General features: G+C 47.3%; 1 protein-coding gene and 1 pseudogene across 8 annotated transcripts in view; one reads left to right on the forward strand and one right to left on the reverse strand.

Moving 5' to 3' along the window:
* RHOBTB1 (Rho related BTB domain containing 1) overlaps positions 1-19410 on the forward strand; it is a 114078-nt gene that overhangs the window by 44235 nt on the left and 50433 nt on the right. For 4 of the 7 annotated variants that reach the window (XM_084751992.1, XM_084751993.1, XM_084751996.1 and 1 more), the window contains one exon: positions 3962-4012. The gene's annotated coding sequence lies outside the window, so the exon portion shown is untranslated. Of the gene's footprint in view, positions 1-1342; positions 1441-1900; positions 2087-3961; positions 4013-19410 lie in introns of those variants that run through there. The other 3 variants (XM_084751994.1, XM_084751997.1, XM_084751991.1) reach the window with 3 other exon arrangements.
* Positions 1442-1718, reverse strand: LOC311581822 (annotated as a pseudogene). Its single transcript has one exon. The product of its transcript is annotated as an uncharacterized misc_RNA (transcript).

Raw genomic sequence — 19410 nt, forward strand, 5'->3', positions numbered from 1 at the left:
AATGGCACTAATTAATTTTCACTAAGAAACACATTCCTGAAGAGAAAGACCATTGATTGAGTCTTTTAACATGATGTCCTTTTAAGACAGACTGAGCAAAGTCTGCTTCTTGCCAAGCAAATTACCAGATACCTTCACGGATCTACCTTAAACTTCTCAGACACCAGAATTTGATTCCTCACTTCCCCCTCTTGCTGATATAAAAGTTATGGCCTTGAGCCCCACCCCCACCCCCACCCCATTTCTGACAACAGTGCATTAAGGATTGCTTACATCACAAAAGTTGCCCCCACAACATTTTCTTTTAAAAACATTTAATTTATCCAGCATGAGTAGTACAAATCACCAGTGACTGGATTGTGGAAGTAGAGGGGTCAGGAGTTGACAGCCAGCCTTGGCATCATAGCACATTTGAGATCAGCCTTGCCTACAGGAGACCCTGGATCAAGGGGGGGGGGGCCAAAGAATTACCAACCGGGCCTGAAATCCATTCAGGAATTCTAGGGAGGAAGAGAAATCCATCTAAGAAAGCCAAACATGGTTCTCCGAAAGGGGTGGGGGTATTTCTGTGAGAGAGAGGGGTTTTGTTGTTTTTCTTTGTTTTCTTTTGTTTTTGTTTTGGGTTTTGTTTTGGGTTTTTGTTCGTTTTGCTGTTCTTTCTTTAGGGGAGGCTTGATTCTGGCAGTGCCTTGCCTAAGAATTGATGGAGGCTAAGGATGTAGCTTGCCATCTTTGTGTCCACCTTGGTGCCCAGCCTTTCCAAAGGTTTATAAACATAACACATCCATGCCTAGCTCAAGGCCTCCACACCCTAATCCGCCAGCAGTCTCTTTGCAGGCCTGGGGTGAGCAGATGACACAGTTGAGTCTAATTGGCAGTTTAGAAGGCAGACTGAAAGTTCCTGAGGGCAGGAGCCAAGTTAGCTGTGTCCCCTGTTACCTCTTTAGAGCTTGGTGTGACGTCTGACATCCCTAGGCACCTAGGCATTTCTTAGGTGTATGCATGAAAAGTGGCCATGCTTCTGCCCTCCGAACTCACAATTGGCTTGAAAGTCCAGAGTGTTCCTGAGAAGAGCTGGCTGTCCTTCATTTCCAAGATTTCCTGCCGACTCAGTGGAGGCTGAAGTCAGTTTCAGCTCTTTCCTCCAGCCTCTCTAAAAGGAGCTGTAAAGCGGCTGGTTTCTGGGGGCCAGGGGAGAGGGGTCGGATTCAGCAGGGCATGCCCCCTGCCCCCTGCGGGGACCCACCTCAAACCCAGTGCAAGGGAAGGTGACCAGGAGGGGGAGAGCCAGCCTGCACGTGCAGCGCCCAGGGGAGGAGGCTGGGCCAGCGCAGCGCTTAGTCAGCAGCTGGGCTCGGTTTTGAAACAAAAGCCAATGTCCTCCCTCGGAGTCCGCGGCCGGTCAGTTCCTAGGGGGAAGAAAGCTATGCTGCCCAGCCGGTTAGTGGCCCAACTTACTTTTCCTGAGCCCAGGACTGAGGGCCAGCGGATGTTCGGGAGTGGGTGGGTTGCTGTGGGGAGGGGGCCTCGGGGACAGCTCGCACACACCCTGCCCTGCTCTGGTGTTTGCTTGGCCCAAGGCCCGGTCCCCGGAGTGCTGGACGCACACTAGTCCCTACCAAGCACCCTGGAGCCCAGGCCCCTCCGGTGTGAGTGCAGCCGCCGCACCTTCGCCACCTCGCGCCCCACAGTTTAGACACACCAGGCCCTCGTTTCATGAATGAAATCCAATCATGTGGTTATAAATAGCCGCCAAGGCTGCTCACGTCACCGTGGAGAGAGGGAGCGATCGGAGGCCGCTACCGGGTTGCTTGCTCCGTGCTGGGGCGCAGGGTTCCGCCCGGTGCCCCGCCTGGCCGGGGACGGGGGCGGGAGGAGGGCAGGGCTGGCGGCAACAGAGACCTGGGGACGAGCCCCGTGGCCTGGGCCAGGACGCGGACGCTGCCGGGCGCGGCTGTGCCATGCTGCCTTTGTGCCACGCCAGGCGGGTGGCGCGCGGTGCGCAGGGTCCCGGCGTCCCCGCGAGCACGCGCGGCGGGGGCCGCTACTGAGCGGCGAAGGGAGCCGGGTCTCGCTCGGCTGCAGGGTAGGTGGCTGTGTTGTGCAGAGAGCCCCAGTGAGCAGCGGAGCCCCCCTCCCCTCTAGCTCCCGATCGCCTCGCGGGTGGCAGGTGGGGACCCCGGCCAATGTGCCCCAGCGACATTTGCGGGAGCGAGCTGATGGGAGGTGGGGGCAGTCCCCTCCCAGGCGAGTGAGTTGAAGAGATGTGGAGCACCCGCCCCAGCCGCACCCCTAACTTGTAGCTGTTCAGTACACGTACAACAGGCACCTTTAGCAGGCCGGCCGCACCAGGGCGGGTGCTGCCGCGCCCCCCGGGGAAGGCGCCTTTTCCTCGAAGGACTGTGGTGGGGAACCAGGGACCGAGAAGTGGGGTGCTCTAATCCCTTGGGTGCTCGCCTGCCCAGAGCAGTGCCTTCGGGTATAAGGCGACGCCCCTCGCCCTTCCCCCTCAACCCAAGCCCTGTGTCTAGGGAGTATGTTGTGAGTTGCTGTGCCAACCAGTACACGCTGCCTGCAAGGGGCTTGCACACACCTGAACTTATGTGTTCAGCTCAGGTTACTGGGTAAACAGTCAGTTGTAGGGAGAAATGTGCAGAAGAGATCCACACCCACCCAGAGAAGAAAAAAGGGGGGAAAAACCAAGCGGAAGGAAGACAAGGCTGTGTAAAAAATATATCATTCGATCCCACTGTTGGCCGTGCGGTTTCCGTCCCGTATCAAACTACTCAACGGAGGAGCAAAGTCAATATTTAGACTTGAACAAGCCAGAAAGTTAGGAGGGAGCGCCAAGCGCAGGGTTTGGAGTTGGCTTTGCATGTCAGCACACTAGCTGCGCTTTTGGGACTGTCTGTACTCTCGTGCTGGGGCGGTCGGGAGTGCATTATGAATGATAGTAGGCACCAGAAAGCTGGAGAAATCTAGAAAGCAGGGACGACTTTGAGTCTCCCTGGCCTGTGCTTTGGGGGAAGGTCTTGGATATTCACCCTGGGGTTACATTGGCTCTGGAGGTCCTCGATGCTAGGGGCTGGGCTGCCTAAGAAACATCCAGGAGCTCTCAGCTTTGCAAATGGCACGCCACCAATAGGCTCCTAAGTTCGCTTACAAACACTGCTTTGAGACTAGGTGCTGTATTTTTATCTTTGTGATCTCTTAGAGGTCTGTGAGAGCTGGTGGTTTGCACAAGATGAACTCAAGCGTGTGGACGGTAACGTCTACGCATTGCCCCCACAGGTGGAGCAAATGGTCCGTTATTATAGTAAATAAGTTTTCCCTGAGATTCCTGAATCATATTTGAGTGGTGATGGGGGTATGGGTGCAAGCCATTCCATCCCAGGATGGAAGGCTTTGGGGGGGGGGGGAATATTATCAGCAACCTTTTAAGCTTGTGGACACCTATCTTCCAAAGTTGTGGAGGCAGTGGGCATTTCAGGGTCCGGAGCTATGTGTGATCACAGAGCTGCACAGAAACTCAGTTGGCATTATTGACATAAATAATACTTCTACAAAAACAATAGAGGAAGCCAGAATTGCTCAATTGGGGGTTAAGACGATGTTGTTTTTTAAATGACATTTTGAAAGAAAAATCTCTCACCCACTTTCGTGACTTCTGGATCTGAAAAGACCGGTGAGTTTTCCCTGTGCCTCCCTTCAGCTTGTGTCTAAGTGCCCTTCTCTGTACCATGCCAAAATGCTCAGAGATACACTTTTGTGAATTCTATGAGACGTTAAGACAGCTATCTCAGGATACACTTGCCCCAAAGAAACGCCAGTGTATGCATGGCATCAGCAGAGGTCAGGTGGAGAGAGATACAAAGCATGCTTAAACAAACAAACAAACAAACTTCCTGTGGAGCTCCTTGCAGGCAATGGGATTTCAACGCTGTTTCTTTCTGTTCTTTAGGTAAGTCCAGATGTGAGCAAGGACATCTTCACTTCACTTCTAGTGAGCCAGGTCAGTATCCCTGCGCAAGCCGGCAAATGCAGATGGATGGTGCATCCTCTGATGCCAACTGTGTGCTTTAGAACAGGTTTATTGCTGGTGTGTTTTGGAAAAAAAATTTTGAGTTTTGCTGTTTTATATGGTTTGAGTTCATTGTTTGCTGAAATCATTCTATTTTTCTCTGTGAGGAAAAGGATGCTACAATGAAACCTGCACCCTTCTCTCTTTCCTGTGGTTCTTTTTAACTTGAAAAATCAAGATGGTGCTAGACAGTTGAGGATCCTGGGAGTCTGGGTGTCAGTAGTGGAGATCTGATTTACCTTCATCTCAGTCTTCAGGAGCCATGATGTTCTGGGACCATGGTGGCAAAGATGCTATTACTATGAGAAAGTTCTACAGAATAATAGTGGACATTTGTTGAGCATGAGTCAAGATCTGGGTAGTGCTTGGTTCCATACACCTATGTTTTTATTCTTCATATATGTGTGTGCATATAAATTAACAAAATCCCAAGTATACACACACACACACACACACACACACACACACATTATATACTCCTGTGGTGTGCAACAACTTTTGATTGATTTTTTATCTTATTCTAAAACATAAATTCCTACTAGAAAATTTCTTCTTCAACAGGAAAACTGAGGCCAAGAAAGGCTAAATGACTTAACTCAGTAACTACAGACCACACAGTAAAGCTCAATGGTGCAGCTGTTCCCATAGAATAGATTCCACTGTTTAAGGTACACGTGGGTACTTCCTAGCATGGATCTGTTAAAAGATACAAATTTTTATCCAGGGGAGGCCGTCTGACTCTTAAGGAATTTCCAAGCAGATTTAAGAGGCGAGATGTTAAGCACTCCACATGAAAAAGTGGAGACTAGATCACCATCACACATGTCCAGAGGCTGATTTGGGGGTCTGTAGAACTTTTGTAAGACATTCAGTGTTTTCTGTTCGATGAGATTACTTTGAATTCCATGTGCCAAGCACAAGTTTTCATTTGCACGGTGATAAATGAGCATTTGGGAATAGGCAGGATGTAGATTTTCAAACTAACAGAGATCATACAGTTGTTCCTAGGCATGTTGTTCTGGGACCATGGCAGCAGAGATGCTATTGCATATAAGGTATCACACACAGTTTCAGAGCTGTCACTCTACAGAGCATCTTTGATGAAATGCTACAATGTGACACAGAGCTTCAGAGTATCCTGTCCCTTCACAGCCTCAGTGTGCCTGAAATATTCTACTTAGAGAGGATAGTTTTGGAAACATGATGCATAAATCTCAACCGAAGTTCTGAAAAGAGTTCATATCTAAAGTTATGGACATTTTTCAGTTTGCACCTGAACTGACAGCATCGCTTGCCTCTATTTCCTCCTTTGCTTCTTTTTAAAAGGATAACTTGTATGTAACAGTTGTTAATCCTTCTCAGGGAATTTTAAACACAAAGTCATTAACAATAAAGTAGGGAACAAATTACAAAGGAGGCCCTCTAGATCAAATCTTTTTCACGTACTGACAACCCCAGCTCACCTAATAGCATTACAAAGGCACAGTTAGTTAAGGAGTAATTTTAATCAATTAAAAGGTAGGTATATGCTCTTCTATAAGAGCTTGATCTATAAAGCTTGCTATATCCTAGACCATTCCAAGAGAGATCACATTCCATGGTTTGTATTGGGGAGATCCCATTACAGGCCAGAACCTCACCATTAACTGATATATGGCTTGCTGTGATAAATGATATGCCATAAAAAATAATCAATATGACAATCATAAATCTATAATTTATTTAAAGTAGTCAAATTACACTCTAAATTATGTAATGTTGGAGCCAAAAAAGAACCTTAGAATTAGCATGCTGTCTCTAACAATAATTACTGAATTAGCACTAAGACTTTCCTTTGCTCTTTTGGATATTGGCAGGGTTTGGTCACTACGTGTGTGGCTTGTCTCTTGTAAGATGGCTAGCAATGCTTTGAATGTTGATGTCTTCACTTGATAAACTCACTCATAGAAAACAGCAAACCTGGGCCTGGGAGATGGCGCAGTCTGTAAAGTGCTGGCTACACAAAGGTGAAGCCTTGCCTTGGATTCCCAGAACTTCCCTTAAAAAAGGCTGAGCATGCTTGTAATTCCATCGCTGGGGAGGCAGGGACAGATGGATCCCCAGGGCTTCACAGTCAGGAAGCCGAAATCGGCAAGTCTCAGGCTAGTGAGAAACAGTCTGTTTTTAAAAAAATAATAAAAAATACAAGATAGACAGCGACTGGGGAATGGGAGCCTCTTCCCCTTTCTGTTGGTATTGTAGTGACAGACTCTCAGCCTCACTATGTGAAGGCCTCCTGTTGGTGATTTGACTCTTGTCTTTTTACTTCCTGTCTCTTCTCCGCCAAGGTGATCCGTCAACCTCACAACACTTAAAACTTGAAGGAATTTGAAATAAATTACAAATAGCTAAGGAACAAAAACAGGAAGAAGAAGAAAAAAAAGGTAGGAGGCAGGATAAAGTATGGGAGTGGTGGGAAAGAGGAGAGGGGAAAGTAGGCTTAAAGGATGGCAAGAGATAGTGTTCAGATGGATAGAAGTTTACTTATTTATTTATTTATTTATTTTAGTTTGTAAATCACATAAAGCTAGTACCTAACATAAAACCAGCCACTTCTCCCAGCTCCTTTGTTCCCTAGGCACCTTCGGACAGAAGTTGGGAAATGGGCCAGTCAAGACATGGGAAATGATGGGGGGGGGGGGAAGCATGGCTTTGGTCCTCCCAGTGCCCATAGCATTGCCCATCTTCAGACATCATCCCTTCTAGCTGTGACTAAGACACATCAGCGCAGAAGGGTGGACTGCCAGGAGGTCTAGACAGAGCAATTGCGCTGCTCTACCCTGCTCTTGAGATTTATTTCTTGTGCCATAGCAAGTTCCCAGTGCTGGTGGGTTTTGGTCTCAGGCTCTATCTCTCTGTAGAGAAATTTCCTTTGAATCTTGAGCCAACCGCAAGCCAAGCCAAGAGGACCCCCTTCCCTCCCCTGCCTCCACCCCCACCTCCCAGCCATAACAACAACTAAGGCTTCTTGCATCCTTCCAAGGCACCAAGCATTTGACTGCACTACAACTGATATGCATCATTATCAATTACAATTTTATAGAAGCAGAAAAGGAGGGGAGGGGAGGACAGGGACTGGGGGACATTTGGTCAAGGGGCTGATAAGGAACAGAGCTTGGTTTGGCTGCACTTTAGTCTGACCAGGAACTTGAATACATCGTAGATGAACTCCAGGCTAGGGTACTTTAAACCGTTTCATTCCAAGTTACCTTTGCAAAGGGGGAAACAGGAGTTATGTGACACATTTCTGCATGTGACATATCTAAAAAAAAAAAAAAAAAAAGCATATAATTTGAGCTACCTAGCCATCTTGCCTACACAAATCTGCTCACCGCAAGTCACTTCTAATTCATGTTGACGGAAGGCACAGACATAAACACTCAAGTCAATGGGGGTTGAATCATGGAGTGAAGGAAAGTCCCTATAAGGTCACTTCTCTCAGCCTCCCTCTGGTGACAAAGCACTAGCTGGCACCAGGAAAGTGATGTAACTTGACCACGCTCATAGTTAATAAGTGACTTCTGCTGAACTCAGCCCAGGTCTCTTGCTCCAACCCAGGCTCCATCCCGTTACATAATACCACCTAGAAAGTGCCAAGGCGTCTGAACTCTCCAACTTTGCCACAGTTCCAATGAGCGAGTCCAAAATACACACACAGCCTAAGTCATGCCCAGCAAGGAATGATAAGTGGATGCCAGAGGGATACAGATAGGGTGGGTACTGGGAGCAACGCTTTTTATCTGCAAAGATGTCAACACAGAACGTTCCTTTTTTTCTCCTCATCAGAACATAACTCTCAAAGCTCTGAGCCTGTCTAAGCCCGTCTCAGCTGAGCAACCCATCAGGAGCTTTGTAATTCTTTCTGTCTTGGCTCTGGCTGCTGATGAGCTGCATGCTTTGGGTGAAGTATGTTTTGGACTTCACTTTCTTTACCTGCAAATAGCAACAGGATATAGCCCCGTCCTCCAGATCAGGAGGATGTCCTGAAAGCACAGGCAGGCACAGACTGAGTAGTAGGTGCTCACTAAGGTTAGTTGTCTTTCTAGGCCTTTCCTGGCAGGTCTCAGTAGGAAGCACTGAGAAGGGTACCAGTAGTCATGTTATTTTGTCGCTAAGTTTACTTGTGCCATTGGATACTGATGTTACAAGGATGGTTACTATAACAACATTCCTGCTAGCCATCACTTGAGTGAAGATGGAGTGCTTTCTCTCTCTCTCTCTCTCTCTCTCTCTCTCTCTCTCTCTCTCTCTCTCTCTCTCTCTCTCTCTCCTCCCCCACCTCTGTTTTCCATCTCCCTCTTTACCCTCCCCCTCCCCCACCTCCTTCTCCCTCCCCTGATTCTCTGGCTCCTGGCTCCAGTGGCATATGTACAGTTGCCTTCCTTTCTCCTGTAGCCTAGAACCACTGGAGTTTCCATGAATTCTCTCATTGTTGTAGCCTCTGCCCTAATACCCAGATCATCTTGAAGATCTAGGCCTCTCATCCCCTTCCAGACACGGCCTGGTTCTAATGTATTTTTTCCCATAGACTTTGCATCTCAAAGCAACTGCTGTGCCTCCAGCCAAGTCGCCAAGATATATATCCAGAGCCAGTCGCTGCCCACAGGGAACTTTTGCTTTCTCTTTTGAAGCACATTCAGAGTCCCCTGCCTCCTTGGCACGCTGAGCATTATGGTCTGCTGTCTTTTCTCTGTGCCCTGTGCCGCTGTAGGTTGAGGAGACAGGAGAGCATAGCACTGCAATGTTGCTCCTCCCCCTCCGCACTTGATAACCACCCTGGCCTAAATGACACCTCCAGGAAGCATTTCAGCACACACCTCTCCCCACAGCTGCCACCTTGTCATGCGGCTCTTGCTGCTCTGCTCTGGACTTTTGGAACGGAGTCCTGGCAATGCATCCTGTCTTATCTATCACACAGCAGACGGAAGCTGCCGGGGGCCGTTTCTGCCTTCACTCATACCTGTATTTTTTTTTCTTCCTTCTGTATTAATAATTCAATGGCCTCAAATGGACTTCTTTTTTCTTCCTGATGGCACAGTTACCACTTAGTAGTTGGCACCTGTGTCATGCAAAATGGGTGTGGCCACTGTGTGTTTCCCCAGTGCAATGCAGCAGCTAAGCTGGAGCCCAGTGTTTCTGCTCAGCAGTCACTACCTTGTTCCCTAGCCCCATTGCTAATCTCAGATGGGCCGAGCTTTGATTTCCATTCTTATCAAGGAGCTAATTATGCTTAAAGCTGGGCTTCAGTTTCATTAACGTGCACGGGTGGGAATGGGAGTTTCAGGGGAAGATGGTCTGATTCAGGAGCTCTAAGGTTGGACCTGGCATCAGGGATGTCTACCAAGCCAGTGAGATTTTTTTTTTCAGGCAGATACCTCACCGTATCTCATGGGTTGGACAGGCTGTGTGTGGCTGCACCCTCACCTGGTCTGTTTGCTTGACTCTTAAGCATGGGGGGAGTGGAGCCAGCGATGTGCTGGTACATCTCATGGGGAAAACAATAGTCTCAGCTATTCTTGTAACAAAACTGCTGACAGAGGCAACTCAAGGGAGAAAGGCTCACAGTTTGAGGGGAAGGGGCAGCAGCCAGAGTATAAGGCAGCTGATCGCACTGCATCGGGAAGCAGAACAAGACGAAGGCTGGTTTCTGCTCACTTTCCCTTTTTCATTCAGTCTGGGACCCCAGAGCCTGGGCTTGGTGCCTCCCACATTCATGATAAGTTCTTCCCCCTTAGTTAAACCTCTCTATAAATGTCCTCATGGATGTACCCAGGTGTCCGTTGCCATGGTGATTCTAAACCCAGTCAAGTTAACAAGGAAGAGTACCCACCACAATGACTACTGCATGTGTGTCCACAGATATAAATATAAGTGCTTATAGGGGCTGGAAATATAGCCTAGCGGTAGAGCATATGCTTCACATGCACAAGGCTCTGGGTCTGGTTTCCAGCGCACACATGTATGTATACCCACACAAATGCTAATGACGTCACCACTATATAACAGACTATTAGCAGACAGTAATGGCATTCACAGCACCTCTCACTATAACTCTTAGGTTGATGATTGTTCCCTACTGAATTGTCCTGTCGGGCACACACACACACACACACACACACACACACACACACACACACGAACTCTTCTATCTACAGCCAACATACGGCTAATCTGGCAACAAAGTTCAGTTCCCACACAAGTGTTTTGTCCTCTTTCACAGCGACGAGTCAGACAGAAATGAGACCACAGAAGCACGGGTCTGAACAGCACCTGGCTATCAGTGATGTGCGGGAATGTCCTAGTCAGGGCGTCTATTGTTGCAAAGAAACACCATGGCCAAAAAGCAAGTTGAGGAGGAAAGGGTTTGTTCAGCTTACATTTCCAGAGCATAGTCCATCGTTGGAGGAAGTCAGGACAGGAACTCAAGCAGGGCTGGAACCTGGAGGCGGGAACTGCTGAAGAGGCCATGGAGGGGTGCTGCTTACTGGCTTGCTCCTCATGGCTTGCTATAAGACTGCTTTCTCATAGACCTCAGGCTCTCCAGGCCAGGGATGACTCCACCCACAATGGGCTGGGCCCTCCCCGATTGATCACTAGTTGAGAAAAGGCCTCACAGCTGGATCTCATGGAGGAATCTCCTCAACTGAAGCTCCTTTCTCTCTGATGACTCTGACTTCTGTCAAGTTGACACACACACACTCTCCTTTTCTTTTCTTCTTCTTCTTCTTCTTCTTCTTTTTCTTCTTCTTCTTCTTCTTCTTCTTCTTCTTCTTCTTCTTCTTCTTCTTCCTTGTTTGTTTTGTTTTGTTTTTTTGAAACAGGGTTTCTCTGTGTGTAGCCTTGACTGTCTTGGACTCGCTTTGTAGACCAGGCTGGCCTCGAACTCACAGCGATCCAACTGCCTTTGCCTCCCAAGTACTGGGATTAAAGGCGAGCGCTGCCACCACCACCCGGCTTTCTTTCCTTTTCTTTCTCTCTTTTCCCCCCGGTTGTTCAAGACAGGCTTTCTCTGTTACACAGAGCCCTGGCTGTCCTGGACTCTCTTTGAGGACCAGGCTAGCCTTGAACTCACAGAGCTCTGCCTGACTCTGCCTCCCGAGTGCCAGGATTAAAGGTGTGCACCACCATGCCTGGCTCAAGCTGACACACAAAACCAGCCAGTACAAGGAGTCTGTGCCCAAATGGGTAGAAGTGTTTAAATTCTGCAGACACTTCCTCAGATGAACTACTCACAATGTAATAATCACACGTGCAACACACTTTTTAAAAGGATTTTATTATTTATTTATGGATATGAGTGCTTTATTTATATGTGTGCCTGCCTGACAGAAGAGGTCATCCGATCCCATTACAGATGGTTGTGAGCCACCATGTGGCTACTTGGAATTGGACTCCAGGACCTCTGAAAGAACAGCCAGTGCTCTTAACCTCTGAGCCATATGTCCAGCCCTGCACACAACACACATTTTGTGTTATTCCATAGAACAATAAACTTGAGCCCCGATTTGTTGTGGTGGCCAGTCTCTGTGGTGGGAATACTTCTGAGGTGCTACAGCAGCACACCCCGCTGCAGTGTTTCCACCCTACACATGAGACTGCCATGCATACCTCTTAAGCATAGATTCCGTGCGTGTGTTTTTAGTTACTGAACCCTATTTTTTTTATTGTGTGAGCATTTTGCCTGTATTATATGTCTGTGTAGCACGTGGGTGCCCAGTGCACACAGAGGCCAGAAGAAGACATCAGATTCCTTGGAACTGGAGTGACAGTGGTTATGAGCTGCCATGTGGATGCTGGGAATCAAATCTGGGTCCTTGGGCAAGAGCAGTCAGCAACCTGCTGAGCCATCATCACTGCAGCCCAACATGGATTCTATTGAAATATAAAATAAATTAGAAAATGGTGACTTCTGAGGACTTAATATGGTTTATTTAATTGTAAGTTTCTATAACTTGGTTTTGTTTTAACACTGACACCATTTTAATGGACTTGTCAAGTTCTGCAGTTTGCTCTTGTGAACTAGTGGGGGGTGGGTGTGTGTGTGGCAGAATGTTGACAGCTCTGTGGTTCTCAGCTCTAGCCTTACCTTGATTGGGATGCCCTGGGCAACTTACTCTCTACAGTTTTAGTCTTAGGTCTGCACTGGGTCTCAGGAATTTGAACTGAAAAAATATTTGTATTGAATTTTACCTACTATAAAGAAAACTGGGTAATACCAAATGTTCAGAAGCTGAGCATGTGTGTACACTCACACACACACACACACACACACACACACACACACACACACACACACACATATACACGAGCAGCAGCACAGAAACGTGGCCTAACTACAGCCCACCTGGTCATTTTCATAGGCACTTTGATAGGATTTATTCTTCTATTATGTGCATTGATGAGTTCTGTGTGTATGTTAGACCTTTTTATAAATTAAGAAATCCTATCATGTGTGTGCATGTTGTACGTGTTTGTGCAGGTGTGCTCACAAATGCACACAGGTGTGCCTTCACACATGGGCAGGCTTATGCAAAAGCCTGGGGTCAACACTGCCTGTCTTCCTTGATTGCCCACCACCTTGTTGATTGATTGGTTGGTTTCTTCAAGAAAAAGTTTCCCTGCATAGCTTCGGCTGTCCCAGACTCGCTTCATAGACCAGGCTGACCTCGAACTCACGGAGATGCACCTGCCACTGCCTCCACGAGTGCTGGGATTAAAGGCATGTGCCACCACAGCCCCTTACTTTTTAAGAGAGAGTCTCTCACTGTACCTGGAGCTCATTGAGTCCGGTAGGCTGGCTGGCCAAAGAGCACAGCCATCTGCCCGCCTCTGTCTCCCACCAAGGGCTGGGGTTACAGATGTGTGCCACCACACCTAGCCATTATGTGGGTGCTAGCAATCTGAACGCAGGGCCTCACCCTACTAACCGCCTATCCGGTGTGCTTTATAGCATCAAGCTTCTTCCCCTCAGTGTTGTGTATACGAGGCTCACCCCTAGCGGATGCAGCAAGACTTCATCAACTTTCAGCAGTGCAGGGTAGTCCATTGTATAATAAATCTCGTATTATTGATTTATTCATTCTACATGTAATGGGTTGTTTCCAAAGGCTGCTTCTTATGAACTGAGGTACCAAGAACATTCTGGTACAGACAGTAGCATTATTTTAATCAAAACAACCCCACCCCCACCCCCTAGCTCCCACTGACTCTACTGGGCATCAGATTTCTTTCCTGACTTCTGTCCCGCCACCCTCCTCCCCTTCTCATATAGCACAGTCAATGCCATTGGTTTCCTCATCTGAATCCGTTTTTTTTACTTCCCTGAGCCCTGAGGCCATGGCTTCTGTTGGTCACAATCTGCACCCCCCCCCAGACTCTTTTCCGTGCAGTGTTCCCAGCCTCCCCTTTCATCACCCCATCTGCGTTTATTCTAGAAGGTCATGGTATCTGGCTTCACATCAGTTAGCAGAGGGAGAAGGACAGACATTGTGACAATGGAACCAGAGGCTAAGTTTGGCAGCCGATCAGTAAGGCTCCTAGAGAGAGGTTCAGTTCAGGGAAATGGTTTCCCGGTGCGTATCAAACAAAAATCAACAGCGAACTCCCTCGACTGGAAGTCCACCAAGCACTCTGCCCTGACATGTCTTGATCTGGAGAGAGAATGTTGTCCATCAATTGTTCAGCAGGTGACCCCTGCCTTTAGGGGTATCACTCGGGGGAAATTTTTAGAGAGAGGAGGTGGGATTGGTAAGAAAGGAAGAGGGGGCGGGAGAAGGGGAGTTTGTTTGGGTTTTTTTTTTTCCATTTGCTTGGATCTGAGCACATCTTGACCCTAACTGGCATAGCGAAGTCCCCTCAGTGTTTAGCTGCATCTGTTCGGCTGTACCGTGTCTCCGGTGAGCATCTGGGCTGCAGAGACTCCCCTTCTGACAGCCTGGGAGTATGTTTTCTGCGAGCCGACCGCAAAGCACTGTCACCCCCTCGCCCTCTCCACACTACTGTTATCCACCGCCTCATGTTTGACTTCTTCCTCTCTCCGAGGAGCACCAGCAGCCCCTACGACGACGTCTCTTTAAAGAACCGATCGGCATCGCCATTATTAACTCCCAACCCACTGTTCCCAGCCTACTCTTTGCCACAGCTCAGGCATGCCACAGCTCTGGAAGGTATCTGTATAAAAAAAGGGACGCAAGTATGAATCATACGAAACATTCACGGAAAAGTTTCTGAAGATCACAAGTGTGCATCGGGATGCGTCTTTTTTTTTTTTTTTTTAAACAATTCAGCCGCAGAACTCACAGCAAGACAAATCAAGAGCCAGAAAGCCAGGGAGGCATGGAAATAGGAGCAGGAGTTTCAAAGGTTTATGGTCTAGATTATATAATACTTTTTCTTTTTAAAAAAGGGGGGGGCAGGGGGAGAGTTTGGGAGGTGCTAGCAACTTGGTTCTGTTGCTAAAATACTTGCCACGCAAGCAGGAAGACCTGAGTTCAGCTCTCCAGGATCCAGACCAAACCAAACCAAGCTGGATGCAGTGATACACCTCCAGTATTGGGATAGGGATCCTGCAGTCCCAGTATTGGGATGGGGGTGGGAGTGGACAGCCAGATTCTGATAACTCACTGACCTCTCCAGTCTCTGAACTCCCACGTTCAGCGAGAGACCTTGCCTCAAAATAGACGATGCGAAGTTGCTGAGGAAAACCCTGGCCTCTGGCCTCTGCGTATGTACGCATGCACACACAGACACCACTCACATAAAAATGTTTTAAAAATAAAATTTAAAAACCAACAAGAACACCATTAATACCTGCCTGGCTGGCCCGCCATCCCACCATGCTTTGCTCAGGGTTGAAGTGCTAAATCCCACACCCAAGGTGAACCCCTCACTGACAGACCCTGACTCTTCACTGGGCGGTCACCTCTTCTGAGCTAACTAATGTTGGATTCTGGTACAGCACGGTCACTCATGGATCTGAAAATTCATGGAAGTCGCCCCTTCCCGGGAACGGTAATAGTGTGAAATCCACGCATGAACATGCGTCAGTATTTATATGCCCGTGAATTCAGAAACACAAACATGTGCACAGCACACCAAATGGGAAATTCAGTTTCTTTCCTCCTAACAAGTGTCAAGTTTGGTCGCACAGCACTGCTGACCCGTGCTTAAAATAGTGTGACTGTGATTGATTTCTGCAGGATACGTTTGCTTTCTAATTTCTTCAATTTGCTCATTTCTGTTAGCATAAATATTTTCTTTGGATGCTCAAATGTTCAAAGCCAAGACTTTTTTCTCTTCTGCCAGAAATAGAAGTGTATGTGTTTGTTCTAAGTGGCCTCGGCTGTCTTTTTATTTAGTTCTCTTTCTGTGTCTGGTATTCAGCAAAATATCATTTTCATTTCTGCTTCTTCTTTTTTTTTTTTTTCCATTTGAAAGCCCATGTCAGAAGGAAACAAACTAGCTGCAGTTTACAAACACGATTTTTCTAATAACTTTTAGAGATGACTCAGAGGTTAGGAGCACTTGCCACTCAAGCTCTGGCAAAGGACGTTGGTTCGATTCCCAGCACCCACCTGGAAGCTCAGAACCATCTACACATCAAAATCAAAACTTAAAAAAAAAAATAATAAATAACTTTTAAGGGCTTGAGCAATGGCTCAGTTGGAAAGAATGTTTGTTATCCATGCATGCAGACCTGAGTTCACATCCCAGGACCCCCACCTGAAGCTAAGCATGGCCTCTTGGCCTGTAACTCCAGTGCTGTGGCTACAGAAACAGGAGGAATCTCTGGGCTTGCAAGCCACTAGCCTATCCCCAGTTTCAGTGAAACCCCGTCTAAAAGAAATAAGGAAGAGAACCATAAAGCAGGACACACAAACTGTCCTCTGACCTATGCGTGCACATATGCACACAAACCACACACCATACACATATGAAACATAAACACACATACACACATATATATACATACATACATACCACACATATATACCACATATACAAACATACACAGCACACACACACACATACACGTACACACCACTGATAATAGTAATAAAAGTAATTTTATAATTGGTTTATATAGGCACACTCAGTTTAATTAGTAATACATGGTTACACTTATATAGTCCTTATATTTTTTAAAACCTGAAATATTTTCCTTTATAAAAGTAATGCACACCAAATGTGGTGGCCCACAACTTTAATCCCAGCACTGGTGGTGGCAGAAGCAAGCACATCTCTGGGAGTTCAAGGCCATCTTGGTCTACACAGTGAGTTCTAGTACAGCAAGGGTTACATAAATGAGACCTTGTACTAAAAGAAAGGAAAAAAAAAAGCAGGCCATGTAAAAAGCACTGTCCCACCATAGAAGACGGAAGGACGGAGTCCTACTGTCAGCTGCCACATGAATGAACTTGAAAACCTGTGCTGAGAAGAAGAAGAAAGATAAAGAATCCAGACTGCAGGATGGTTCATGAGAAACGCCATGAGCAGGCAAATTTACCAACAGAAAGATGAGCAGTGGCCAAGGCTGGGGGAAGCACCAACTGGGACAGACTGACAGGATTACAAGCTGTTTTGGGGGACAGAGAGGGTAATATGATGCATTGCCATTATATATCAGTGTCATTGTCTAACTTCGGGAAATTTTTAAAAAACAATAAATTATATATTTTAAATGAATAAGATTTATAGCATGTGAATTTGGGACCAGTTTTTTTTAAGGTCATATAAGTACATTGTAAAAAAAAATGTGAAAACAAACAAACAAAAAAGTAGATAGGTGGCCAGAACAGTGCGTTGGAGATGGCTTGGTCCGTAAGGCACGTGCCACACAAGTGTGAAGACAGGAATTGGCATACCCAGCACCCACATTAAAAGCCAGGCAGGCCTGGTGGCTCACATGTAACCTCAGCAGTTGGCAGACACAGAGAGAGATTGACCCTTGAGTCAAGCTGGCCTAGCCAAATTGGTGAGCTGCAGGCTCATCAGGAGACCCTGCCTTGATAACCACACACACACATGCACACACACATACATACATGCACACATGCACACACATATATACATGCACACACATACACACACATGCACACACACATGCACACACACATACATACATGCACACATGCACACACATATATACATGCACACACATACACACACACATGCACACACATACACACACACATACACACACACATGCACACACACACACACACACACACACACGAGAGCACGCATGCGCGCGCCCACACACTGAAAGAAACGATAGGAATGAGTGGTGGATGCTTCCTTCAGCGGCACCTGCTGCTGTCAGCTCATTGTTTCCTTCCAGTATGTTCTCTGTCATTGATGCGATGGAAGAAGTTGATGTTGTTTTCCGAGACGACAGGGACATAGTCTCCATATAACCACACTTCAAGTGGTCATATATGAACAGCGCTGCTCACCAACAAGGCTGGAGCTCAAGGAAGGTCCATTAAGTCGGCACTGGATGTTACGTGATGGATGGGAAGGGCAGGAAGCTGACGATGTCTACTCCTGTGGGAGGAAAGAAAGGGTGTCCCAAGGAGAGACAGAGGGCCGGATAGGCTGACATTCCAGTGGCTTCCAGGGAAGAGCAAACCCGAGGGACCAGAACTCTGAGGGGAATATTTTCAGGGTTTGGCTGTGAGACTCACACACATTGCGTAGAGCACTTCTCTGTAGAGTCCCTTGCCTGTTGTGGTGGGCCATGCCACATCACTGAGATGGGGTTCTTTGCAAGGAAAGGAGGGGCCCCCCTGCTCTTTGGCTATGCCTCCTGGTGCATTTGACAGAGCTCTCAGCTGTGCTTCTGATCACCGCCCTACTATGTTCCATGGCCCTACTGTATTCCCTTGAGTGTTTTGCTCCTCCCCACCCCCACCCCTGTACTCACAGAAACACACCTTCATCACCAGCCTGAGACGAGGCTTGCCAGGGTATTATCTTGATGCCAGGTGTGCGTGACTCCAGTACTTTGTAAGCATCATCTAATTGGAAGCAAGCTCCTGAAGGGGCTATCCCAAGTTTACAAAGGAGAGAAATGTTTGCCTTTAGAAATTTGCTCATGCCAACTGTGGTGGTAAATGCCTTTAACTCCAGCAATCAGGAAGCAGATACAATGGCAGGTGGATTGCTGTGAGTTCCAGCAACACAGTAAGACTTGTCTTGAAAGAAAGAAGGGGGTCAGGGAGTCAAGGAAAAGGGGGGAAAGGACACAAGGAAGGAAGGAAGGAAGGAAGGAAGGAAGGAAGGAAGGAAGGAAGGCAGGAACGAAGGAACGAAGGAACGAAGGAACGAAGGAAAATGCCCAGGATCACACAGCAAGCACCTTTGTTAAGTTTCATCCCACTTGTTATAGATTTGGGTTGCTTTGTCTCGTGTGTGTGTGTGTGTGTGTGTGTGTGTGTGTGTGTGTGTGTGTGTAATATAGTGTATGTACATGTGTGTATATACATGTGTGGAACCCAGAAGTTGACAGCAGTGTCTTCCTCAATCCAATTCCTTTTGACTCAGGGTCTCACCGAGCCTGGAGCTGTGGGTTCTGCTAGTCTGTCTGGCCAGGAAAGCCCCAGGGGTCCTCCTGCCTCCATTTTCCTAGTGCTGGCATTACAGGCACTCGTGGCTGAGCCCAGAGTTTTTGTGGGTGCTCGTGATCAAACTTGGATCTTCCAGCCTGTGCAGCAAGCCCCTATCGAGGGGGCCATTTCCTCAGACCCTGACTTTTGTTCTTCTTAGTAAAGACATGGCAGATACATCTTCGCCAATGTGTTGAACGGTTATAGAGATGTTTCCTCAGATGGACATTTCAGGAAGTGGTCCCTTCAAGTCTGCGTTCAAGGGCCGGTGATCATAAAGATTTTTCTTCTGAGGCCTTCATTAATGTATTTGTGACCAACATATTTGGTTCATATGATTTGTCCTCTTGGTGGGGGTGGAGGGTGAGGGTGGAGGGTGAGGGTGGAGGTGGGGATTAGTTGATCCTTATGATCCCATGTGTGCTAATCATACTTGAAGGAAGGGTCGCTGGCGTCTATAGATTTGAAATCACTGGGGATGCCTACCAACTCATTTGTTTATCACTCAAATCCCAGGTACGATGCTCTTTCATTTTCACTCTTACTCTGTGCTTACCACATGCTTCAGTGACTTCTGTGAGCTTTTTCTTGAGCCTGCCGTTTTCTTCCTGTGTACCGTGTACCCTTTGATTCGTTATCAAATTTGTTATCGCTTTGATGTGTTTGTTAGGAATTGCCTCTTTT

The sequence above is a fragment of the Acomys minous genome (genome assembly GCF_964271855.1).
Source record: "Acomys minous genome assembly, chromosome: 13".
Taxonomy (NCBI): domain Eukaryota; kingdom Metazoa; phylum Chordata; class Mammalia; order Rodentia; family Muridae; genus Acomys; species Acomys minous.